We start from the raw sequence: 26,583 nt of genomic DNA, 5'->3' as shown, positions 1-26,583 counted from the left end.
CAATTTAGTATGATGTTAGCTGTGGTTTTTCATATATGGCCTTTATTATACTGAAGTATGTTTTCTCTAAATCTACTTTGTTGAGTGTTTTTATTAAGAATATATGTTTGTCAGATGCTTTTTCTGCATCTATTGAAATGATCATATAGTTTTTGTTCCTTCTCTTGTTGATGGGATATATCACATTGACTGATTTGTGAATATCGAACCATGCTTGCATCCCACTAATAAATCCCATTTGATCATGGTGAGTGAGTATTTTAATGTATAGTTGGATTTGGTTTGCTAGTATTTTGTTGAGGATTTGTGCATGTATCTTCATCAGAGATACTGACCTTTAGTTTTCTTTTTTACAGTTTATCTGGTTTTGGTGTCAGGGTAATGCTGGCCTTATAGAATGAATTTGGAAGTTTTCCTTCCTCTTCTATTTTTTTGGAATAGCTTGAGAAAAACAGGCATTGACTCTTCTATAAATGTCTGGTAGGATTCATCTATGAAGCCATCTTGTCCTGAGCTTTTCTTTGTTGGGAGTTTGTTATTACTGACTCAATTTTATTGTTTGTAATTGGACTATTCATATTTTTTATTTCTTCTTGATTCAGTTTTAAGAGGTTATGTGTTTCTAGGAATTATCCATTTCTTCTAGGTTGTCCAATTTGTTGGCATATAATTTTTCATAATATTCACTATAATCCTTTGTATTTCTGTGGTATTGGTTGTTATTTCTCCCCTTTCATTTCTGATTTTGCTTATTTGAGCCCTATCTCTCTCTTATTTTTTCTTTTTTAATGAGTCTGGCTAAAGGTTTGTCAATATTCTTGATCTTGTCAAAGAATCAGCTCCTCTTTTCATTGAACTATTCTATGTGTTTGGGGTTTTTAATTACTATGTACCTTGGTATGGACCTCCTTAAGTTGAGTTTGTGGGAATCTCTGTGCCTCCTGAATCTGGATTTCTGTTTCCTTCCCCAGATTTAGGAAGTTTTCAGCTATTATTTCTTCAAATGATATATTTCCTCCCCCTTTCCTCTGTCTTCTCCTTTTGGGATCCCTATAATATGAATGCTATTATGCTTCATGGTGTCACTGAGTTCCCTAAATCTATTTTCATTTTTATTACAATTTTTGTCTCTCTCTCCTGTTCAGTTTGATTGCATTCCATTACTCTGTCCTCCAGGTTGCTGATCCATTCCTCTGCTTCCTCTAGTCTACTATTTATTCCATCTAGTGTATTTTTATTTTCAGTTATTGATTCTTCCTCTCTGATTTTTTTTAATGTTTTCTATCTCTGTGTTAAAAGCCTCACTGAAGTCCTCCACTCTTTTCTCTAGTCCAGAGAGTATCATTATGACCAGTACTTTAAATTCTCTATCAGACATGTTACCTATCTCTATTTCTTCTAGGTTGCTTGCTATGATTTTTGACCTATTATTTCATTTGGGACATATTCCTCTGGGTCCACATTTTGTCTAATTCTCTGTGTTTGTTTCTATGTGTTAGGAATGTCAGCTATGTCTCCTGCTCTTGAAAGTATCAGCTTCATGAAGCAGAGGTCCTGTGGTGAGCTGTAGTGCAATGTCCCTTGGTGCTTCAGGGTTGTCTCTTATGTATATTGCATGCCCCCTACCGTTATGGCTGAGCCACTTTTGCCTTTAGTCCCATCATCTGCAATGGCTCTCTTTGTCTATTGTGGACAGAGTTTGGTCCCTGTGTTCTTGGTGGGCCAGTCTAGGGCCACCTTGGGCTTGAGTTGAGTCAGACCAGGCATTTGCCAGAGATTCAGTAGCCCTGAAGTGCAGCGTGCTTTCCCTGTATTGTCCTTTGAGAAGCTTTTGTTGGTGGGTAGGGTCTGCAGTTAGAGCAAATGTCTGCCCCTAGTCCACTTCTGGGGCCTCAGTTAGAATGGTAAGGGGCATCTGGGTGTCTCAGTTGGTTGAACATCTGACTTTTGTTTTCAGTTCAGGTCATGATCTCAGTGTCGTGAGGTCAAGCACCACCTCAGACTTCCCGCTCAGCTTGGAGTCTGCCTGGATTCTTTCCCCCTTCCTCTCCCTCCCCCTCTGCTCCTTTCCCTGTTTTGTGCTTTCTCTCTCTCTCTCTAAAAATAAATAAAATTTAAAAAATCTCTCTCTCTAAATATAAATAAATAAAATCTTAACAACAACAACAACAACAAAAGAATGGTGTATGTGAGTATCTTTCCCTCTCCCTGGGGCAGGAATCACTTTAGAATTGTACTGACACCTGTCAGGGTGGCTTGCACAGTGCCAGGCTGGTCACACTGTTTGGATAGGCTCTGGCAAAGGGCATACTGCAGGGTGCAGGTTGGCTGGAGAATGCAGGGGCAGGACACATGGTGTTAGCAAGGTTTGTGCAGGTCCATTCTGGGAGGGCACCTAGAGCCACTTTAGAAAACCCCTGCCTCAGGGTTGGAGGGTTGGGCCCACAGGATAAAAGCTCCTGCCAAGGCAGGCCTGGTAAGGGGGGTGGATCTGCATAAGTGCACAGGGGTGGGGCACATACTGAAAGGTAGGTAGGAAGTGTTGGTGCTGTACTGGTTCCTATAGGTGTCCATGGATCTAGGCTGGAAGGGTGGGACAGGGAAATGGCACCCTCCAGCTCCTTTGTTCTTGGGGAAGTCTCCCAATGACCTCCGTCCCTCCAGCATAAACTCTAAAATTAGTAAACAAATCTCCTGCCGGAATACCCCAGGCGTTTTTCAAACTGCTGCTTCTATGCTGTATTTCAGCGGAACTGTTCATTGTGCTATCTCTTTAAGGGCAGGGACTTGGTTTCCTCTCACTCTCCTGCTTTCCCAAAGCTGAGCCAGCTGATTTTTAAAGTTCCAGGTGGTAAGCCCCATTGATCAAAGAACTGTGAAATTATACCCCTCTGGTTTTCGAAGCCAAATGTTATGAGGATTCATCTTCCCCATGAAGGTTCTGCCTGCCTGGTATGACTGGTGTGAGGGTCTTTATTTCTTTTTTCTCTGCACCCGCAGAACCCCATGTGTCCTTTTAGCTCCTAACCGTGTCACCAACCTTCCTATGCTCTCAGAAGTGGCCTCGTCTCTATATTTAGCTGTGGAAAGTGCTCTTCCAGTCTTTGGGTCATTTTCTGGGTAATTTATACTGATGTGGTATTATCTAGTTGTATCTGTGGGAAGAGGTGCGCTTAGGGTCCTTCTACTCTGCCATCTCCCCTGGAAGTCCTACTTTTATTCTTGCTATATGTTATTTTGGTATAAAAATGTTAGTGATATAGGGCTTTCGCGATCAGCATGGAGTCTACTTGTCCCTCTCCCTCTCCCTACTTGTGCTCTCTCTCAAATAAATAAATAAAATCTTAAAAAAAATATATTAGTGACAGCTGTACCTGGTGGCTCAGTCAGTTAGGTGTCCAACTCTTGATTTCAGCTCAGATAATAATCTCAGGGTCCTGGGATCAAGCCCCGCAATAGGCAGGGAGTCTGCTTAGGATACTTTCCCTCTCCCTCTGCCCCTCCCTCCACTCACGTGCACGTACTGTCTCTCGTTCTCTCTCTAAAAAAAGGTTAGTGGCAAAATTTTTCCACACTTGCTTCCATATTCATATTTTTGTGGAAAAAATCTAAGTCAGTCTTTTCAAAGTTTTAAGTATGATTATTATTTTTTTCTTTTTTTGGTCCACTCATAAGAATCTTTCTCCTTAAAATGCAGCAACTTAATCTGTATGTCTCATGGTTGATCATTTCATGTAAGTCTTCTTGGGACACCATTTCTCTTTGAAACTACATATTTCAGGTTTTGTTTTCTCCAGCTTCCACCTCCCACCAAATCTCCTTTCACATAAACCTTTGCATTTTTGTCTATACTTTTTCTAGTTTCTATCAAGAATACCCCTCTAGATCATTGGAATGCTTTATCTTTTAGTTGTATACCTTTCTCTGTAGTCATTTTTCTGTCTTATTTGTTCAATCCCTGTATCTTTCCTACGTTGCTCTTCCTTTTAAGGTAGCTCTTTCTTTGTTGTTTAATTATATTTTCCTGGATTTCTTGGTCACCACCAAATTTATAGCACACAGTACAATGTCTGTGGGTTTTTTTATAAATATTTGTTGAATAGATTATGAATAAAGAAAAAACAAAAACTTTTTCATTTCTTTGTACTTTTCCATTAATGATAGTGGTTACTGAAGACAAATTCATTTTCACTGCTTTTATGTTTTTAGTTGGTCAACCGAGCAGAATTGGCAAGGCTGTTTTTGCCTAGTAATATATTTGCTGATAAGATAGTGTTCACACATTTCTAAATGCCATAATGTAGGGTAGCTAAAATCATAGGCTTTGTTGGAAGATAGATCTGGTTTCAGGTCACAGTCTGCCAGGTAATAATCAGAAGAGTGTGGTAACAAGACCATGTAGTTTTGTCTCCCCATAACTCTGGCACCTATCGTGGGGTCTTTCACGCACTTGGTTCTCAGTAAATATTTTCAGAATATCTGATTGATGAATAAATTTATAAAATTATACATGCAGTTTTTCAGTTGCTCAGAAACATTATAATTAATAAATTTACATGTCATAAAGTACCATAAACTCTACCAAAACTACAAACAGGACTATGGCTTTAAATAATATGTAACACCAAGTATAACCGTTCATTGATTTGAAAAAAAACAAAAAGTGGCCTACTGATTTTGTTTGTTTAGTAACAAAGGAAAAGAATGGCATTATCTCTTTCAAGTGGCTGAATATCAGATGTGTGTTAGGGTTTCACCTGGAAATGGAGAAATAGAAGTTACCCCAGAGTTGACCCAAATCCAGCTAATGGTACGCAAGTAGCCTAAAAGATCATAAAGAATTAATTGCGTCTGTAAGGTGAGGAAAAAAATATAATTAAAATAGTGTCAGGACAGCAGATCATCCTTCCCAAACTGCTTTTTCTTTTTTTTTAATAAATGATCAGAAATAAAAAGGCGAATCTGTTTAACCAAGCAAGAATGACTTGTGTTATTTTGTAAAAGAAAAACCAGTGTGAGGAAAATGCAGACATATAGAGATAATTCTATGATTTTCATATCTAAAACAATTCTGTATCATTTGTATTTATTAAGCCTATTCCAAAAGAAATATGTCATGAAGATTTATGTCGAAGTATGTTCTGTCCAGCATTATTTATATTATTGAAACATTAGCATAAATGCCCACAAATAAATTATGATACATTCATATGACGAATATGAAGGCACTGAAAAACAAGTGTTAAGTATAGCAGATAGTATGACTATTAAACACGTATGTTATAATTTATATATTGTTAAAAGTATTTGCTCACCCTCCTTACAAATCCCAGACCCACTCATGCCAAGCTTGATCAAATGACTTAAGTAGGGTATGGAAATGTGAGAAGAGATGCCTCCCACTTCTTTTTTTAATTTTATTTTATTATGTTATGTTAATCACCATCCATTACATCATTAGTTTTTGATGTAGGATGCCTCTCACTTTTGACAAAAACAGCATTCTCTGTTTTTTCTTCCTTCTGCTATGATACATGCAGTGTCCCAGAGAGTGGTTGTGCCATCAGTCTGGTCTCGTAGTGGAGGACTGATGGATTCATGGAACAGACAGCTACCTGCTCCTGTTAGCTGCATCATGTGCTTCCCTTATTGTTGTTGGAAGCCACTGGGGTTTCGGAGTCATTAGTCATTACCACAGCATAAGTTTGTTGGGGGTGATGCTGAGAGGGTAAATCCATTATGAACATTTTATATTCCCAAACTCTAACATACAACAAACTGAGCCATGGTTAGGAAGGAGGAACATAGGGGCAGAGGAAGGAGGAAACAATTTTTACTTCATACAAATATTTATTTATTATTTATAAAAATAGTAGGATAGATAGATTTCACCAATATATACTTATCTCCAAACGCATCAGGTTGTATATATTAATTATGTATACCTTTTTTATTACATAAAAAGAGGAATACCTGTGTGTGTATATGTATATACATATATATTTCAAAATTTCCAAAATTAAAAAAGGCTAGCTGAACACACATAATTTATCCTTATCCCTGTAAATATTATCATGGATTTCAGAGGGAGTTATTCTAAGTCATTTGATTTTTAAGACTTAATTTTTGCTGTGTTGCTTTATTCACATTTTTTGTGGGGCTGGCGAAGATTATATATTTAAAAAAATGAAAATCTGGATTTGATCTCTAAGCTGACATATTTACATGAGTGCTTCTGAAATTCAATACAATTTACCAAAAAAATGTTTTCTCTAACAGTGATGGTCAAATCTACTAAAAAGAAGTGAAAATAAGCCATATTTCAATTTTATGCTACAGTATTTCATGACTGGGCTCTGACTATTTAGAGAAGCCTAAAAGAATCCACACTATTTTTTTCAGGGTTTTTATTCACTTTATTTTTGGTAGAGATGAAATGTCTGACCTTCTTCTGACTTTAAATGCCAAGACCCATAGTTTAAAAAGTCCAACAAACAAATCTGTAAACCAAAGAAATCCATTAAAAATACATTTAAAATGGATTTCTTTCAAGGGAAAACCATTAGGAACTCTTCCTTACTTCCACTCTCGGGACAGAGGCAGGAGTTAATGTTTTTCCTCTAAAGTCATATTGTAGGTCAGAGGTCAGATTTTTCCCCATGTAACTCTGGAGGTCAGGTCTCAGGATATTGGGTGAGGGTTCTAGAATTGCAGATTGCAATTCGATATGGGGAAGGGGGCTTTCTGACATCTAATCCAAAACCTGAGGATTAAGAAATAATGAGGAAATTCATAGATGAAATCTAATAAACCTTTAAACACTTCCTTCATCCTCTCCTTCTTAGCTAAATAACTTTAGAATGAAATAAATCTTGCTTTTAATTCTGGTTTTATTGCTTTCTAAATGCATGACCGTGGATGAGTCAGTTAACTTCTCTGAAGCTGTGTTCTCTGTGATTTGTAAACGGGAGCAACAATTTCATCTTCAGTGGCTTCGGGGAGAGTGAAGTACAATAACGTACACGCAGTGCTTAGCATTGTTTGTGACCAAACACAAATTCTCTGCACAAGGGAGGTGTTGCCTGCTTTATAAAAATGTCTCTTTGTACATGAGAAAACAGGTCACCTTCACCTAGCTGCATTTAAGAGCCTGACCCAAGGAAAGTGCGTAACACAGCTATCCCAAATGATGCCACACTTCTTTGTCCTCAAATATTGCAAATGAAAAGAATTGTCTAAGGATCTTGCCAAACCTGAAGATGCCTAGACCCACCTCAGAAATTCTGATTAGGAAGATTGGGGATGGAACCTAGGAATGAAAATTTTAGCAACTGTCCCCTAAGGGAGTCTGAGAAAGGTGCCCCATCAAAAAACTCTGGTTTCATTTTTACAGGTGAATTTGATATTTGTGTAATTTTTAGCTCTTTCCAAAAATAAACCAAGGTTTTAATCAGAAATGAGGCATCAGAAATGTCTGCATACAGACTGTTTTAGTGTGGTCGTGCTTATATTCAAATAGGGATCAGCTTCCCAATGAATAAGATCCCATGAGATGGCTATCCCTTCAGGGGTCGTATTTTAGTAATAGACAAACAAACCATTATTTTCGGTTAGAACAGCACTTTCCACTCTGTTCTTGTTAGGAATACATCAGGATAGAACACGTTTTCAGTAGCCAATTTAATGCATTTGAAGAATGCCCCACCTCTCTCCTGTAAAGGTAAAATTGGTTAACCTGGCTTGCAACCCCTTTCATTCTTCTAGTGGTCATTTCCATCAAAATGACACTCTTTCTGGATTTCATTACCGTTGGGCTTTGATGGGTATAATTGGTCACCATAGATTCAATCTGACTTAACTGATATTTCATATCTGTCACCTGATAGACTGACCTCTCCTTTTCCAGCGATGGCCTCTCCCTAACCTCTGCTGAGGTCACCTTTGTTGCTCAATTTTGCTCTGAATTAAAGCAGCCCTGCGCTAGCTGGTCACAGCACGAAGTAAGTTTGCCCTCTAGTGGCCACCGGCCATATTGCACCGCAGGAATTTTGTTTCTTCCTTTACTCGTGGGGTTGGGGGCGCCAGGAGAGCAATTTAAGTCAGAAATCAATTCATCCAAACAAAAAATAGATATCTTTCCATTTCACCAAATAATAATGTTCTTAGTGTGAGGATTTTTCTCATAGTATTATTTTGCATGAGCTAACATGAATAGCCTTTCAATAAAAAATAAGCAGTTAAGGAATGCCTTAAGAATGTGTTTACTAAAAGGCTATTTCCCATCATATAAATGAAGGAACGAGCAACTTGCAAGGAGACAGAACTGCCCATGCTATGTCTAGACTTTAGCATAAATATATATCTTAAAGTATCTTATTATGGTTGATATTAAGGAATAAATTTTGATTCTCAGGATGTCTGAATTCTCATCTCCCCACTGTTAAAAACCCTTGATGGGATCCTTACTGCCAATAAGTGAAAATATAGAAGACTCCTTAGAACAACATAAATAAGGCTTTCAGTTTGTGTCAAAACAATCTTTTTAATCTTTTGCTATCCCTTCATTTCAAATTGTGAGGGTCTAGCCGAATCAAACTACGTGTATGTAGACAAGTTATATCCATTCATACTTCTATACTTTTCCCAAAGCTGTTCCTTCTACTTGAAATGCCTTTTTTCCCTTCTTCCTTCCTTTCCTCCTCCAGAGACTTGTCTAAACCTTGACTTAAATATTATCTTTGTAAAAGTTTCCTGATTTTTCCTTTTCTGCTATTGTGCCTTGAACATTCTACTACATTATCACTGAAGGTAGTGGACTGAGTTTTTGAGGATCTTCTTAAAGCCTGGAAGTGTGCCTGTGATCTAAAACATACTCAGGTAAAACACTCTTATAAATAAAAAATCAATTTAACATATAAATAAGCTCTGTTGTGTTTCTAATTAGAAACTAGTAGAAATACTCTGAACTTAATTCTACCTATGGCTTTCCTTCTAAGACATTGTTGGTGGTGTATTTTTTTTAGCTCAGTGTCCATTCCCTATTATTTTAGTTAGGACTCCCAGTCCCATCATTGTAGTAATGACTCTCAGATTCTCTTTCTGTGCTTCCTTCCATGCACTCCTCTGTCCTTCCAGTGATGTGACTGCATACAGTTCTGCTTCCATTCATGAGCCTATGGTTCAGATCTGACTAATGAGAGCAACACATTCTTCTGGCCTTGGTAATTGACTCAGAGATGGACAACACTGAGATCTTTGTTAATTCTCCTGGAAAAGAGACTCGTATGTTTCCACCATGAATCTTGAAAGATGTGACGCATGAAATTTCTACCACTTTCTTGCTACCACACGAAACCAACATTATAGTAATAGAGCACAGAGACAGAGAAATTGGGGTGTTGGTGATATGGTGGAGAGGATAAATTAACTCATGACTCAATAAAGCATATTTTGGAAAGTGATCCAGTTAAGACTGAGTTTTCTATCTGTGGAGTCTAAAGAGTCATAATTGATCATCTATATTTCACTATTTATTCTTACGCAGACCTATTTATTCTTTCTTAACTGGACTCAAGCAGCAAGAAAGCAAGCATCCGTCAATAAATAGTTATCAATATTTGGCAAAAAAACACCATGGTTGGTTTGGACCTCTGTGGTACTAACTCTTACATATTGGCCTTTGCACCTGTGTCTCAGAGTCCCCAGTGCTTTAAACTCCAGTTACCCGAAGTAGTAATTTTCTGGTTATTCTGCACTTTATTGTCTGGTTTTCCCTGTATCATTCCCCACTTCTCTGTTAATGTTCTGTGCACCTACCAAGCAAACTACTTGTATTTGAAATTTTGTCTCAGAGTCTCCTTCTTGGGGAACCCAAACTAAGACTAAACCCCTATGTCTCTCCCTCTCCCTCTCTCTCTCTCAGGATATGAATGGCAGATTTCAATTTGATATGGGGGAGGGGGCTGCCATTGGTTCATTTGGTTCATTTCCAAAGTTCTGTAAAAATTAATTCTGACAATGTTTTCCAGTTTTCTTGTTGCTTTTATGAAGGAGGGATTTTTTTGGGGGGGTGGTCCTTACTCCATCTCCAACTGTTACCTCTTATAGAACTATAGTATGCTATCAAAATCAGGAAACTTACATTGGTACAGTATGGATGTATAGTTCTGTGTCATGTTGTCATATGTGTAAAGCTGTGCAACCACCTTGGAAAATCAAGATAGAAAACTTTTATATCATCACAAAGGTTTCTCTTGTGCTACCTCTTTATGGTCACATACACTCCAAACCTCGATCTTCCACCGTTTTTAAACCCTGTTAACCATTACTCTGTTCTAGTATCAGCATCACCTGTCAGAAGAGGTCCCCATTCCCCAGGAATAGTGCTTCTCTGCTCCACTCAGTTACTGGCAGGGAGCAGCCAACAGACTTCTTCACAAAAAGAGTAATAGATTTCAGAGTGTGGCAATTGAGTAGCAAGTCATCCATGCTCCCTGGAGTCAGAATGGCTCATTTTCATGGCTGCCAAAATCAGTGAGAACATCTGTCATTGTTTTATCTCTAGCACTTGGTACATAGTAGTAATAATACTTCACTATGTATCAAATATTGAAGTACTTTTAATATAGGGATTCAATTCTTATTGTAATCCTACGAAATAATTAAAATTATTGTCTCTATTTTACAGATGACATGAAGATACAAAAGGCCAAGTAACTTGTCCAAACTCATACAGCCTTATAAATGACAAAGATATTGGCTTCAGAATTTATATGGGACATATAATGCTATAGTAGGCATTCCATTAGTTTCTGTTAAAGAAATGAATGACTGACTGAGTAGGAAATACTTATTTTCTCCCCCATATTCATCTTCAGAATAGCACTTCTAATCCAATCCGAACTCCTGGTGAGAATAGGAAAATTAAGAGATTGAAATGATTAAGATAGGCCCTTCTCCTAAATTGTCATTAGCTGAGGGCTGTCCAAAGTCCACCTCAGATGACTTGAAAGAGAGAGTTCTCTACACTTACCTTCAAAAGATTATGGAAAACTTTAGTTTCAGAAACTAAAATTTGGCAAATATATTCCAATCTGGAGTAATTATGTATAGAAACCTTTTTTAATCCACTCAGGGAAGTAAATAAGGGCCAGCAAAAACATTTATAAGGGATTTCGTCAAAATGTGTTCACAGGAGAGCATGAAACATTTTTTTAAAGATTTTATTTATTTATTTGACAGAGAGAGACAGCAGGGGGAGAGGGAGAGGGAGAAGCAGGCTCCCTGCTGAGCAAGGAGCCTGATGTGGGACTCGATCCCAGGACCCTGGGATCATGACCTGAGCCAAAGGCAGATGCTTAACGACTGAGCCACTCAGGCACCCATGAAACATTTTTGTTTGTCAAAAAAGTGTGCAGAATTATAAAGCCCAAGAACTTGGTTATGTGTTGGTAGGTCCCTGAAAATAGATATAACCCTGGCCCTTGTCCCCCTATGGTCCCTGACACGACTAGAGCCAGGTAGGCTTTATAGTCAAGGAAAGGTCTTCCTTAAGATCCTCCTCTCTCTCTTTTATTTTTTTATTTTATTTCATTATGTTATGTTAGTCACCATACAATACATCATTAATTTTTGATGTAGTGATTCACAATTCATTGTTTTCATATAACACCCAGTGCTCCATGCAGTACGTGCCCTCCTTAATACCCATCACCGGGCTAACTCATCCCCCCACTCCCTCTCCCCTCTGAAACCCTCAGTTTGTTTCCCAGAGTCCATAGTCTCTCATGGTTCATCTTTTCCTCTGATTTTCCCCTTCATTTTTCCCTTCCTTCTCCTAGTGTCCTCCATGCTATTCTTTATGTTCCACAAATAAGTGAAACCATATGATAATTGACTTTCTCAGCTTGACTTATTTCACTTAGCATAATCTCCTCCAGTCCCATCCACGTTGATTTAAAAGTTGGGTATTCATCCTTTCTGATGGCTGAGTAATATTCCATTGTATATCTGGACCACATCTTCTTTATCCATTCATCTGTTGAAGGGCATCTCAGCTCTTTACACAGTTTGGCTATTGTGGACATTGCTGCTATGAACATTGGGGTGCATATGGCCCTTCTTTTCACTACATCTGTGTCTTTGGGGTAAATAGCCAGGAGTGCAATTCCTGGGTCATAGGGTAGCTCTCTTTTTAATTTTTTGAGGCACCTCCACACTGTTTTCCAAAGTGACTGTACCAACCTGCATTCCCACCAACAGTGTAAGAGGGTTCCCCTTTCTCCACAACCTCTCCATTTGTTGTTTCTTGCCTTGTCAATTTTTGCCATTCTGACTGGTGTAAGGTGGTATCTCAATGTGGTTTTGATTTGAATTTCCCTGATGGCTAATGATGATGAACATTTTTTCATGTGTCTGTTAGCATTTGTATGTCTTCTTTGGAGAAGTGTCTGTTCGTGTCTTCTGACCATTTTTTGACTTGATTATTTGTTTTTTGGGTGTTGAGTTTGAGAAATTCTTTATAGATCTTGGATACCAGCCCTTTATCTGTAGTGTCATTTGCAAATATCTTCTCCCATTCTGTGGGTTGCCTCTTTGTTTTGTTGACTGTTTCCTTTGCTGTGCAGAAGCTTTTTATCTTGATGAAGTCCCAAAAGTTCATTTTTGCTTTTGTTTCACTAGCCTTTGGAGATGTATCTTGAAAGAAGTTGCTGTGGCCGATGTCAAAGGGATTACTGCTATGTTCTCCTCTAGGATTTTGATGGATTCCTGTCTCACACTGAGGTCTTTCATCCATTTTGAGTTTATCTTTGTGTATGGTGTTAGAGAGTGGTTGAGTTTCATTATTCTGAATGTGGCTGTCCAATTTTCCCAGCACCATTTATTGAAGAGACTGTCTTTTTTCCATTGCATATTTTTTCCAGCTTTGTCGAAGATTATTTGACCATAGAGTTGAGGGTCCATATCTGGGCTCTCTATTCTGTTCCATTGGTCTATATGTCTGTTTTTGTGCCAGTATCATGCTGTCTTGGTGATCACTGTTTTGTAATATAGCTTGAAATCGGGCAACATGATGCCCCCAGCTTTGTTTTTCTTTTTCAACATTTCCTTGGCAATTTGGGGTCTTTTCTGATTCCATACAAATTTTAGGATTATTTTTTCCAGCACTTTGAAAAATGTCATTGGAATTTTGATCGAGATGGCATTGAAGGTATAGATTGCTCTGGGTAGCATAGACATTTTAACAATGTTTATTCTTCCAGTCCCTGAGCATGGAATGTTTTTCCATCTTTTTGTGTCTTCTTCAATTTCTTTCATGAGTGTTCTGTAGTTCCTAGAGTGTAGATCCTTTACCTCTTTGGTTAGGTTTATTCCGAGGTATCTTATGGTTTTTGGTGCTATTGTAAATGGAATCGTTTCTCTAATTTCTCTTTCTACAGTTGCATTGTTAGTGTATAAGAAAGCAACTCATTTCTGTGCATTGATTTTATATCCTGCCACATTACTGAATTGCTGTATGAGTTCTAGTAATTGGGGTGGGGGGGAGTCTTTTGGGTTTTCCACATAAAGTATCATGTCATCTGCAAAAAGAGAGAGTTTAACTTCTTCTTTGCCAATTTGAATACCTTTTATTTCTTTTTGTTGTCTGATTGCTGTTGCTAGGACTTCTAGTACTATGTTGAACAATAGTGGTGAGAGTGGGCACCCTGATCTCAAGAGAAAGGCTCTCAGCTTTTCCCCACTGAGGATGATATTCACTGTGGGTTTTTCATAGATGGATTTTATGAACTCGAAGAATATTCCTTCTATCCTTATACTCTGAAGAGTTTTAATCAGGAAAGAATGCTGTATTTGTCAAATGCTTTTTCTGCATCAATTGATAGGACCATATGGTTTTTCTGTCTCCTCTTATTAATGTGTTCTATCACATTGATTGATTTGCGAATGTTGAACCACCCTTGCATCCTGGGGATAAATCCCACTTGGTCGTGGTGGATGATCCTTTTAATGTATTGTTGGATCCTACTAGCTAGGACTTTGTTGAGGATTTTGGAATCCATATTCATCAGGGATATCAGTCTGAAATTCTCCTTTTTGTTGGGGTCTTTGCCTGGTTTGGAGATTAAGGTAATGCTGACCTCACAGAATGAGTCTGGAAGCTTTCCTTCTGTTTCTATTTTTTGAAACAGCTTCAGGAGAATAGGTATTATTTCTTCTTTGAATGTTCCATCAGGCCCTGGACTCTTGTTTTTTGGGAGGTTTTTGGTCACTGCTTCAATCTCGTTACTGGTTATTGGCCTATTCAGGTTGTCAATTTCTTCCTGTTTCAGTCTTGGGAGTTTATAGGTTTCCAGGAAGGCATCCATTTCATCCACGTTGCTCAGTTTATTGGCATATAGTTGTTGATAATAATTTCTAATAATTGTTTCTATTTCCTTGGTGTTAGTCGTGATCTCTCCCCCTTCATTAATAATTTTATTAATTTGGGTTCTTTCTCTTTTCTTTTGGATAAGTCTGGCCAGTGGTTTATCAATCTTATTAATTCTTTCAAACAACCAGCTTCTAGTTTCATTGATCTGATCTACTGTGTTTCTGGTTTCTAATTCATTGATCTCTGCTCTAATCTTAACTATTTCTCTTCTAATGCATGGCTTAGGCATCGTTTGTTGCTTTTTCTCTAGTTCTTTAAGGTGTAGAGTTAGTTGGTGAATTCAGGATTTTTCTTTTCTTTTCTTTCTTTCTTTCTTTCTTTCTTTTTTTTTTTTTTTTTTTTTTGAGTGAGCCTTGGATGGCTATGTATTTCCCCCTTAGGACTGCCTTTGCAGTATCCCATAGGTTTTGAACTGATGTGTTTTTGTTCTCATTCGTTTCCATGAATTGTTTAAGTTCTTCCTTGATTTCCTGGTTGACCCAAACATTCTTGAGCAGAGTGGTCTTTAGCTTCCAAGTGTTTGAATTTCTTCCAAATTTTTTGTGATTGAGTTCCAGTTTTAAAGCATTATGATCTGAGAATGTGCAGGGAATAATCTCAGTGTTTTGATACTGGTTAAGACCTAATTTGTGACCCAGTATGTGGTCTATTCTGGAGAAAGTTCCATATGCACTCGAGAAGAATGAGTATTCTGTTGTTTTAGGGTGGAATGTTCTGTATATATCTATGAGATCCATCTGGTCCAGTGTGTCATTTAAAGCTCTTGTTTCTTTGTTGATTTTCTGCTTAGATGATCTATCTATTGCTGAGAGTGGAGTATTGAGTCTCCTACAATTAATGTATTGTTATCAATATGACTCTTTATTTTTGTTAATAGTTGGCTTATGTAGATGGCTGCTCCCATGTTGGGGTCATAGATATTTTCAATTATTAGATCTTCTTGTTGGATAGACCCTTTAAGAATGATATAGTGTCCTTCTGTGTCTCTAACTATGGTCTTTAGTTTAAAATCTAATTTGTCTGATATAAGAATTGCTACCCCAGCTTTCTTTTGAGGTCCTCTGGCATGGAAGATGGATCTCCATCCCTTCATTTTCAGTCTGGATATATCTCTAGGTTCCAAATGAATCTCTCATAGACAGCATATGGATGGGTCCTGTCTTTTTATCCAAACTGCAGCCCTGTGCCATTTTATGGGAGCATTAAGGCCGTTCACGTGGAGAGTGATTATTGAAAGATATAAATTAATTGTTATCATGTTGCCTGTGAAGACGCTGTTTTTATAGATTGTCCCTGTAAATTTTTTTTCTATATCACTCTTGGGGTCTTTCTCCTTTTATAAAACCCCCTTAATATTTCTTGAAGGGCCAGCTTAAACATCACATATTCTTTCAGTTTCTGCCGGTCTTGGAAGCTCTTCATCTCTCCATCCATTCTAAATGACAGCCTTGCTGGATAAAGTATTCTTGGCTGCATGTTCTTCTCATTTATTTTTCTAAATATGTCTTGCCAGGCCTTTCTGGCTTGCCAGGTCTCTGTGGATAGGTCTGATGTTATTCTGATGTTCCTCCCTCCGTACGCAAGGAATCTCTTCCCCTAACGGCTTTTAAGATGATTTCCTTGGTTCTAAGATTTGCGAGTTTTACTATTACATGCTGGGGCATTGACCTATTTTCCTTGATCTTGGGAAGGGTCCTCTCTGCCTCTAGGACACGAATGTTTGTTTCATTCCCCAGATTAAGGAAGTTTTGCTCAAATATATCTTCTAGTCCTCTCTCTCTCTCCACCCCCTGAGGGATTCCAATAATTCTGACATTGGAACATTTCATGGTGTCACTTATTTCTCTGATTCTATTCTCATGGATTCTGAGTTGTTTTTCCCTGGCCTCCTCTTTTCCCTTTTTGTCTAATAGTTCATCTTCTAGGTCACTGATTAATTCTTCTGCCTCACTTACCCTAGCTGTTAGATTACCTAGATTAGATTGGATCTCACTGATAGCATTTTTAAGTTCTGCCAATTCAGCTTTCATTTCTGCCCTTAGAGACTCTATGTTGCCATTAATTGATTTCTCCATTCTAGCTGTTGTTTCACAATTGCTAGCCTGAATTCAATCTCTGACATTTGGTTATATCTGAATCCATTCGTAAATCTGTTCCATAAGCCATAGTCTCTGAGTTTTTCCTACTTGGGGGGTTCGTCCTCCTAGTCATTCTGTTGAGGGGTGGTTGAGGGAATGTATAGAGTCCAAATTATTGACCACAACCCAAGCAAAATGCACCTGTTTTCTAGGGACCTTAGGGTTGCTGGCCTCTTGTTTTCCCAGCGTGTCTTCTGGGGGAGGGGCCTGTTGTGTTGTTACTCAGGCAACCCTGTTTGGGCAGAGTTGCCCTGCCCCCTTGTGGCAGGGGATGGGCTCAGTGGGAACCAGTTTTTTGGGGCTTTTTTCTCTGGCAGCTTTCCTGGTCTCTTCTGAGAGTCAGAGCAGAAGAGACCGTTTCCAACCCTCTGCCTCAGAGCAGAGAGATCAAGTCTGTTCTTCAGTGAGCTCTCCAGGCCACACTCTCTCCATTTCTGTCTGTGCTGCTGTAAACTGCAACATCCTGGGTTGTGCACCCCTCAGCAGTGCTCCCAGTCCTCGCCTCCAGGTCGGGGCATGTCTCTGCCCTTTGTGCTTCTAAAACCACCAGCCGCCCCCAGTTTGCATGTGCGGCCCTGCTACTCAGGTTGTCCATCAGGGGGACTACCCTAAAGTCCTTTTGCCATGGCTACGGGTCTGTGAGTCTGTGCCCTGTCCCCAGCGTGGGAGGCTATTGCCTACCAGCAGCGCAGGATCCCTACAGCTCGGCTCCTTCCCCCTTCTCTTTATCCTCCAATATCTACCCACGGAATCACAGCTCCCTGCTTCGTACCTCAAAACCAACCACCTGCAATATTCTGTTTGTAGAAATCCAGATCGTCCTACATCTCAGGCTGATTTCATGGGTGTTTAGAGTGGTCTGGTAGATATCCAGCTCAATTCCAGGGACCGGTTGGAATAGGGTCCCCTACTTCTCTGCCATTTTTTCCCCTCTTCAAGATCCTCCTCTCTTTTGGAAGATGTGTGACCCAGCGCAGCTCATGTGCATCAGAAAACACAATGATAGGACCACCTAGATAAGCTGCAATTTGTATCCTCCTATGCCAAAGAGAAAACATGAAAGCCATTACTGTGCACCCACACACTGTCTGATCTCTTTCAGAATTCCTATTAACAGCAGGGAGCTGTGAAGCAGGCCTTAGGGCAACATTATTTTGGCTGTCAATGGAACTCTTTTTTTTTTTTTTCTTTTCCTGAATTTGACTTTGCTATGCTATGATCAGTCCAAATGACAGGGTGTTGCACAAAAATTTCTGAAACTCCTTGTGTTCAATTGAAAATATAGTTGACAATGCTGGTCGCATGATCATGGAGTGAGATCCAGGAATCAGTCTGAATTGTGCTTTCCTCAGCAAACAGGTTCCTGATTTTTTGTTCTCTTTTCTTTAGTAGATTCTCTGATTACGAGTGTCTGTGTCTCTTCTTGTCGATTGTTAGGAAACTCAGGGACAAATTTGTTGCCAACTTCTAATAAAATTAGAGGACTCCATAGCCTACATTCTACATATTAATTTCACTTTTTTAAAAAAGATTTTATTTATTTGAGAGAGAGAGAGTGCACAAGCAGGGGGAGGGGCAGAGAGAGAAGCAGACTCCCCACTGAGCAGGGAGTCCCAACTCCAGCCTCCATCCCAGAACTCCAGGATCATGAGCTGAACCTAAGGCAAACGCTTAACCAACTGACCCACTCAGGTGCCCCTACTTTCACTTTTGAATTCATCTTTTCCCAATAATACTTTCCTCTTATTCTATTTCTTCTCTACTTTTAAAATCTTATCATGTGTATTCATTAATTTCTTTTAAAGAGACTATATTTTTTAATTAAGAAGTTTAATATGTTATTCCTAGCATTATGTGGGTCACTCTGTGGCATTAAAAAAGAAGTTAATTAACATGATCAAATAAAATTGAAAACAGAAGAATACATCTCCAATCTATCCAGTTAAAAACAATACTTATATGTCACTTCATCCAAGCGTCAGGGGAAAATTCAGGTTTCATGAAGCCCTAGTAGTCTTTAATTTGGGGGGACTTTTCAAAAAGAATACAAAATTATAAATATAGAACTAGAAAGGAAATGAGAAAATAAATCAAAAGCAGATTATAACTTTTTAAAAGGTCATAAAACCTACAAACATCACAAAACCAGAGAATAACATATATCCTAAGTAACTGCCTGTCACAGCTCTATAATTACTTCTCTTACATTTTGACTACACACTCTTTGAATATTTTAATGCATTTTTATAACATCTTCTACAGAAGAAAATTTGAAAGACAATTCATTGCTTTCTCCAAATGGTTGACCAAATATTTTAAATTATTACATTTTTTAAAAATTTCTGTTTGTTTCACTTGTTATTAATATAGTGCAAATTCTTAAGATTTTTATCAAATATGGAAAGTTCTCTTTCAAATTCCCTTCATATATGAGCAGTGTGATGTCATTGCATTTCACATTTTCTTGTGCAGAAAATGATATTCATGCACTATTCTGTTAATATAATTTTATCTTTAAAAAATAAAAGATATACATATGACAATGTAAACATAAATCTGGGGTCCCTTTCTTGGTCTTAAAAGTTCTAAGGAGGGGCACCTGGGTGGCTCAGTTGGTTAGGCGTCCAACTCTTGATTTTGGCTCAGGTCATGGTTTCAAGGATGTGAGATCGAGCTGCACAACAGGCTACATGCTGGGTGTGGAGCCTGCTTAAGATTCTCTCTCCCTGCCTCCCTCAGTGCCTCCCTCCACATGCTCACAAGCTCGCTCTCTCTCTCTCTAAAAGAAAAAAAATTTAAAAATTTAATTTAATTTAAAAAAAGTTCTAAGGAACATGAGGGATTTTGGCACTTAAGATTTATTAGCTTCGCTATAAATCTGTCCTGCAAGCAAGGACAGAAGAACCTTGCCTTTAGTCAATTACTTAAAGCATTTAACAATTAGTTCAATCTAAAAAAATTGTAGCTCATAATTGTTCCTAGAAATGAGAACTGATAGAGCCCAACGACTTCCTGGAAAGAGAAAAGAATCGGCATTTAGCAAGGGCCTAATTAGTCTAACCTATGCTGAGTAATTGTATAAAAATGGAATTCATCTACAAACCTATTCAATAAATACTTAAAAGCACCAATTCTCCAGCATACTAGGAATCTAACTGGCAACAAAACAAGACCTGGTACCTTAAATTCTAATGGGGGAAGACAGTTAATGAACAATTAAACAAACAACTATGGATTGTAATGAGTGTTCTTCTGAAGGAAACGAATAGAGTGCTGTGAGAAAGACAATTGGGAGATGGGAGACCACATTTAGACACAAAAAATTTCCAAAGCAGTCTTTACACTGAGACCTGAAAGGTGAGATGGAACCAGACACAATAAAAATGAGAAAAATGCTGTCAGGAGGTGGGATCACTTTGTGCAAAGACCCTGAGACTGGGAATACCATGGCCAATTTGGGGCAGCTTAGAGAAAAGCTCTGTGCTGCATTGAGTGGGTGGGTGGATGGTGTGATGTAATGTGGGTGGCTCAGGTCCCAGCTCACTGCAGTCTTGGAGGCCAGGGCAGGGAGGGTTCCAAGTGCAGTGGTGAGCAACGTAATGGCTGGCTCTCAGGGAGCCATGACACACTTTCCATTCAGTCTACCGTGTGCAGCATGGAGCATATGATGGGAGGGAAGAGGGAGGGCAGTCAGGAGGCTGTTCTAGCAGTAGAGGTCAGAGGGGTTGGTGGCTTGCACTAGGGAATAGATTGCAGATGGAGGGGAGTGACATAAATAAGTGGTAACTGCTGATGAGTACAATGAGGCAAAGTACAGGAGAAGGAGGATTCAGATTTGATTCCCTGGTGTCATATATTTTTATGGATGTGAAGAAAGACCGGGGAGAAACAGATCTCATTTAATCCTTCAAGCAACCCTGCAAGGTGACTGTTTTCATACTCATTGTATGTATATGAAAGTGGATAATGAGAGAGCTTTAACTTCCTTCCTATCCTTCAATTCAGAAGTAGAAGAATATAAATCAATTTCTTCCTGGTTTTATTGCCTGAAGAGATGCACATTTTAAATACTGGTCTTCCTTCCTCCCACTAAGTTTTTGGATTTGGGGCCTAGTTGGTCTGTAAGGATGGTTGGTATTCAAGAGGCAATGTTTTCAAGCCTGTGAATTCAGAACTATTCTGTTAGAATTGGCTTGTCTTCAGAATTTCCACTAGAGGGAGCTAGCACAATGTGGTTTGTTTTCTTGTCACTTCATTGTTTTTGATAATCCTGGTTAACTTAGTGCCTATTGGTCACTCGAAGACTTAATCTTAAAGTTCACTTTGTTATCTTTTAGAAAACCATATGCATATTTTACATAAGATCCTAGAGTCTTCATCAAAAGCCATTTGGAAGGAGAAAATGTAGATTAAGGAAACTGTAGGAAATGGGGAAAAAAGAGACTCTTATTTACATTATCTGCAACAAAACATCTGATTTAAACTGTGGTGGAGGGGGAGCGCCTGGGTGGCTCAGTCGCTTAAGCATCTGACTCTTGGTTTTGGTTCAGGTCCTGATCTCAGGGTCCTGGGATTGAGCCCCGCATAGGGCTCTATGCTCAGAGGGGAGTCCGCTTGAGATTCTCTCCCTCTGCCCCTACCCCTGCTCCCTCACACGCACTCTCACTCTCTCAAATATATAAATTAATCTTTAAAAATAATAAAAATAAACTGTGGTAGAGGAAAAATCTAAAAATATTTTAGTAAATAAGACATATAAAGTTATATAAAATTTAATAGAAACCATCATTAGTACCTTAACCTGTATAAAATAATATGGCTTCTGTCTTATTCACTGTGCTGTCTTTACTTTTAATTTTAGGTGACTATATAATACATATTTATGAACAATTAAAGTTTATTTTTAGCATGGTCCCCAAATCTGTTTTTCCTGTAATGTCATGCCTTACCAAAAATAAAATCTTTGTGCTATAGGGAGATTTTGGAGTACTTGGGTCATCTAGGGTAAACATTTCCAATTAAATAAACAGCACAAAATAAGCACAAACATAATAATAATAATAATAATAATGGTAACCATTTGGGTGTCAGTTGAGCACTTTACGAGGGAAACTTAATCATTTTCGTTAGATCGAAAGAGTTGGTTTCAGATACAGGGCAAGACAGGGCAACCCTGGCATGTCCCTTCCCTTTGTCAGGCACTCAATTATGAAATGTTGCCTGAGGCCATTGGCAGCAGCATAGCAGGAGTCCACGGGAAGACATGAATGGTAAAGGCATCATTCAGAGTGGAGTCTCTGAGGTGCCTGTCCAATGAAGCCTGTGTTTCTACTTTAGGATTGCCTTCCTCTCAGGGATCTGACACATAAGGTGTTGTGAGTTCCGAAAGGCTTGGATTTCATTTGTTGCCTCCTGATACCAGACACAGTGGCAAATACCACCTTTTGAATACATAGTGTTCATCCTAACAGATGGCCATTGGCTCAGCCTGCTGGGGAATCAACCTTTTGTTGTCTGAAAATAAGCAAGTCCGCTCTCTACATCTTGAGATTACCATGGATGAAATAGCCCAGGGAGCTCTGAATCCAGCATGTGACAATAAAATCTGGGGAATAAACCTTTCTTAACCACAAAAGATGTGCATTTGATATATCTTAACATTTTTGTATTCAGAGCACATGAAGGAAATTGTATTTTGATGTAAAGGCCTGGGACATCTCAAGATTCAGCTTGGTGGTTCTGAATTCTGGCTCTACACTGAAATCACTTGGGAGAATAATTTGTTAATAAGCTCAGATGCTCAGGCCACACTTCATACCAATTAAATCAGAATTGCCAGGATTGAAATTCAGGCATAAGTCATTTTTTTAAGTTTTCCAGGTATTTCCAATGTGCAGCCAATGGAAATCATTGGTGTTTCCCAAACCTTTATGTTATAGGTATCACCTTGGGATTTTGTTAAAATATAGAATATGATTCAGTGTCTCTGGGGTAAAGCCTGAAGTTCCCAGAAGATAGTGATATTGCTGTGAACACACCACTCTGCACAGTAAGGATACCAAACAGTGTGGGCAGGCTTCCCTGTCCATGATAAACATAGAGATCCTAAGATGCCAGAACTCTTTCTGCTCATTTGGTGATATTTATTATTGCTTGATCATGTAGAAGCTCTCGGATTGTTGACATAACTCTCAGCTTATCTTCTAAGAGTATTTAGCTTTCTTCCAGAATCTACTAAGACTTTTTGCTTAGATCATTTTCCTTTGGGGAAACCTGGACAAAGAGACATGTAGATTTTTAGCAGAAAGGAGTTTATAACAAATGAACTGTACATAAATGAATGAAAACACAATGTGTTTGCTTTTACATTATTCACCTGATTACTGTGTCATTAGTATAGTAGGTAAGATTAAGTCTGTGAATATTTGAGATGCTTTCCCACCAATTCAGAAATAGAAGCACAGAGAAGTTAAGCAACTTATCCAAAGTCACAAAGTTAATAATTGGCGAAATGAGGATTTAAACCCAGGCAGTAGATATTTCTAAGCTTTTACTGCCAACCACTATTTTATACAGCTTTGCAAAAAAACCTGATAGTTGGGAACCAGTTAACAGATGAGCAAATTAGAGCTCTGAAAATATAAGTGACTTACCCAAATATCAAGAAAAAAGAAAAAGAAGAAGATAACAGGAGAGGAAGAATGAAGGGGAGTAAGTCAGAGGGGGAGATGAACCATGAGAGATGATGGACTCTGAAAAACAAACTGAGGGTTCTAGAGGGGAGGAGGGTAGGGGGATGGGTTAGCCTGGTGATGGGTATTGAGGAGGGCACGTTCTGCATGGAGCACTGGGTGTTATGAACAAACAATGAATCATGGAACACTGCATCAAAAACTAATGATGTAATATATGGTGATTAACATAACAATAAAAAAGTAAAAAAAAAAACTTAAAAAAAAAAAGGGATCAATGGCCAGGGATGGGTTGAGACTCAGATTTATTTTCTTCCAATTGTAAGAAAGAAGTCCAAGTTGTTCTCTATTTGGCTACTAAAACCAAGGGAGAACTCTGTCAAATAGAATATGCTAATTTCTGAAAAGTCCTGTGAACTCTCTGTGGATTCAATTTCCCTTCCATTTTCTTCTCCATATATATTTTGATCTGTTCACACCACAGAGAGTAGACTGATGCTGTCATAAAATTAATCAGATGATTGTGGAAGGCAGAGAGTAGCCCTCCTTCCTGCTGAGAATATTTTTGTTTTGGGCCAGGAAGCTAAAAGCCCAGGAGGGAAAGGGGATGCAGCCAGAAGAGAGCAGAGAGGGGGGCTGGCTATACGCTACCTATCACAGGGCAGTGAAACTGCCTAAAGGGAAACCATCAGCCTGCCTTTTTCCTAATTTGCTTTTAAGATAAAGAACTGGAGGGATGCCTGGATGGCTCAGAGGGTTAAGCCTCTGCCTTCAGCTCAGGTCATGATCCCAGGATCCTGGGATAGAGTCCCATCCCACATCGGGCTCCTTGCCCAGAGGGGCGTCTGCTTCTCCCTCTGCCTGCCGCTCCCCCTGCTTGTGCTCTCTCTCTCTCTCTCTCTCTGACAAATAACTTTTAAAAATCTTTAAAAAAAAAAGATAAAGAAGTGGAAGTTTACTTCACAGCTATTCACTATTGCTGACATTTGAGAGAGTGGTGGTTCAGAAAGGCATAAATGGACCTATGTTAGGCAGTAAAGTGGAATTTTTCACTATTTAAAAAAAAATGTTCTAAGAAAGTGCCTACAGGAGAAAACATAAATTTAGACTGTTAAATTGTCATTTTTTCATGAGTGGGTACAAAAGGATCCCTAGCTTGCTTGCTTGCTTTAATTTTTCTAATAGGCCTAGAAGAGCCTTTCATTCTAGCTTGGATAATAATGAACACAAACTAGAGTGGATGGATGGCTAGACTTTCCCTGCTTCTGCCTTCCTTTCAAATTTCAGATCAATTTCATTGGCCATTGTGTGCCTAGAGCAATAACGAATGCAAACATCTAAAGCAGACCAGTATCGCCCTCTTGAATCTGTATCATGTCTAGAAAGCAGCAGGGTAGGAGGAGAGGGGAATATTGTCTTTCCAACTGGATAACAATAAATTAATCAACATGGATGTTTCTAAATTAAAGAATGTTTAATTAAATGGTGCAGTGGATCTGCTCTGCAATATATATTTGCCCGCAAAAGACCTCCCAGGAAGCTGCATCAAGTGGATTGTAAGTTAACACAATCTCTGTTTTATTTATTTTTTTGATAGATTTCAATCCAGTCAAAGCTTAAGAAAAGTTTCCTAGGAAATAGATTCTAAACTGGGATATTATATTACCCTATTTCACACTTCAGTCATTCAACAACTATGGAGTCTCCACTATCTGTCAGGCAATGCATCAAGCCTTAGGAATACAGAGGCAAACTGGACAGTTTAGGTCTCTTTTTATAGACACTTCATTTTAATAAGGGAGAAATAATAAGTAAACAAATAAATAATTTTAGATACTGATAAAGGCTACAAAAAGCAAAACAGGGACACCTGGGTGGCTCAGTCGTTAAGCGTCTGCCTTCGGCTCAGGTCATGGTCCCAGGGTCCTGGGATCGAGCCCCACATCGGGCTCCCTGCTCAGCGGGGAGCCTGCTTCTCCCTTTCCCACTCCCCCTGCTTGTGTTCCCTCTCTTGCTGTGTAATCTCTCTGTGTGAAATAAGTAAATAAAATCTTAAAAAAAAAAAAAGCAAAACAGGCTAAAGGCATATATAATATTAACTAGAAAGAGGCAGAATTTAATCTAGTGGTCAGGGAAGTCCTCTCCTTAAGAGGCAGTAGTTAAGCAGATAACTGAATCATGAAAAAAAGCAAATCAGTGAGGAACTGGAGAAGACTATTCCAGGTAAAGGTGACAATCACAACCCAGTGACCTGGGACATGTATGAGTTTACAGCATTACAGAGACATCAAAAAGGGCATATGGAGGGGGAGGGGAGAAGGGGGGAACCGGTGTGGCTCAGTCAGTTAAGTGCCCCACTCTTGATTTCAGCTCAGGTCATGATCTCAGGGTTGTGAGATTGAGCCCCACATTGGACTCGGAGCTCAGTGTGGAGTCAGCTTGAGATTCTCTCTCTCCCCTCCCTTGGCCCTCCCCCCACTCATGCTCTGTCTCTCTCTCTCTCTCTCAAATAAATAAATCTTTTAAAAGGGGGGGCATATGGGTAGAGCAGAGTAACTAAGAAAGAGAGTGGTAGATCAGAGAGGTAAGTGTGGGTTATCAGTGTCAGTCTTTATAATCCATCATAAGCAGTTTTACTCTAACTGCCGTGAGAAGTCAGAGGCGAATTTAAGCAGCGTTATCTGATTTAACATTTTAAATGATTTTATAGCTTCTATGATGGGAATAAATGGTAAGGTAAAAGCAGAAAGAATAATTCAAAGTCTTTTGTATTAGTCTAGATCAAACACGATTCTGTTTGGAACTAGAAGAGCAAAGCAGGTGATGAGAGATGGGCAGAATCAAGATATATTTTGGAGGTGAGCTAACAGGACTCATAGGATTGGATATGGGGACTGCAACCCATTATCTCTTTCTGCACAAAAACTTCCCTAGAGTGAAACCAGCAGGTTTTGTGGGTCAGGAATTTAAGAAAGGCTTTAGCTGGACAGTTTGTGTCTAATCCATTTGGCCCCAGTTGAGATGACTGACGCTGGAAGGTCCACTTCCACTTGATCTTTAGCCAAAAGGCCGAGAAGTGATGGAAGGTCCACTTCCAAAATGGCTTTTGCGCTTCTTTCTTTCTACAAAATACCTCATCCTTTTGAGCCTCTCTATGGCTTATGCTTCTCACTGTGTGGTGGCTCCATGGAAATCACACTTTTCACAATAGCCATGAATGACTATTCCCAGATGAAGGAAGTGTCTGTATCTGCCAATCTCTCACTGCCAATAGATTGTTACATCTGTACTTTATCAGATCGGTCACAGAGAACCCAAGAGA

General features: G+C 38.9%; 1 protein-coding gene across 3 annotated transcripts in view; it reads left to right on the top strand.

The window, feature by feature from the left end:
- ANO3 (anoctamin 3) overlaps nucleotides 1-26,583 on the top strand; it is a 429,391-nt gene that overhangs the window by 88,234 nt on the left and 314,574 nt on the right. The window lies entirely within an intron of this gene.

This window comes from Eumetopias jubatus, unplaced genomic scaffold (genome assembly GCF_037043125.1).
Source record: "Eumetopias jubatus isolate StellerSeaLion01/CBP00866 unplaced genomic scaffold, mEumJub1_p1.0 scaffold_13, whole genome shotgun sequence".
NCBI lineage: Eukaryota > Metazoa > Chordata > Mammalia > Carnivora > Otariidae > Eumetopias > Eumetopias jubatus.
Note: the sequence above shows the minus strand (reverse complement) of the source record. Positions and strands in the feature narration are given on the sequence as shown.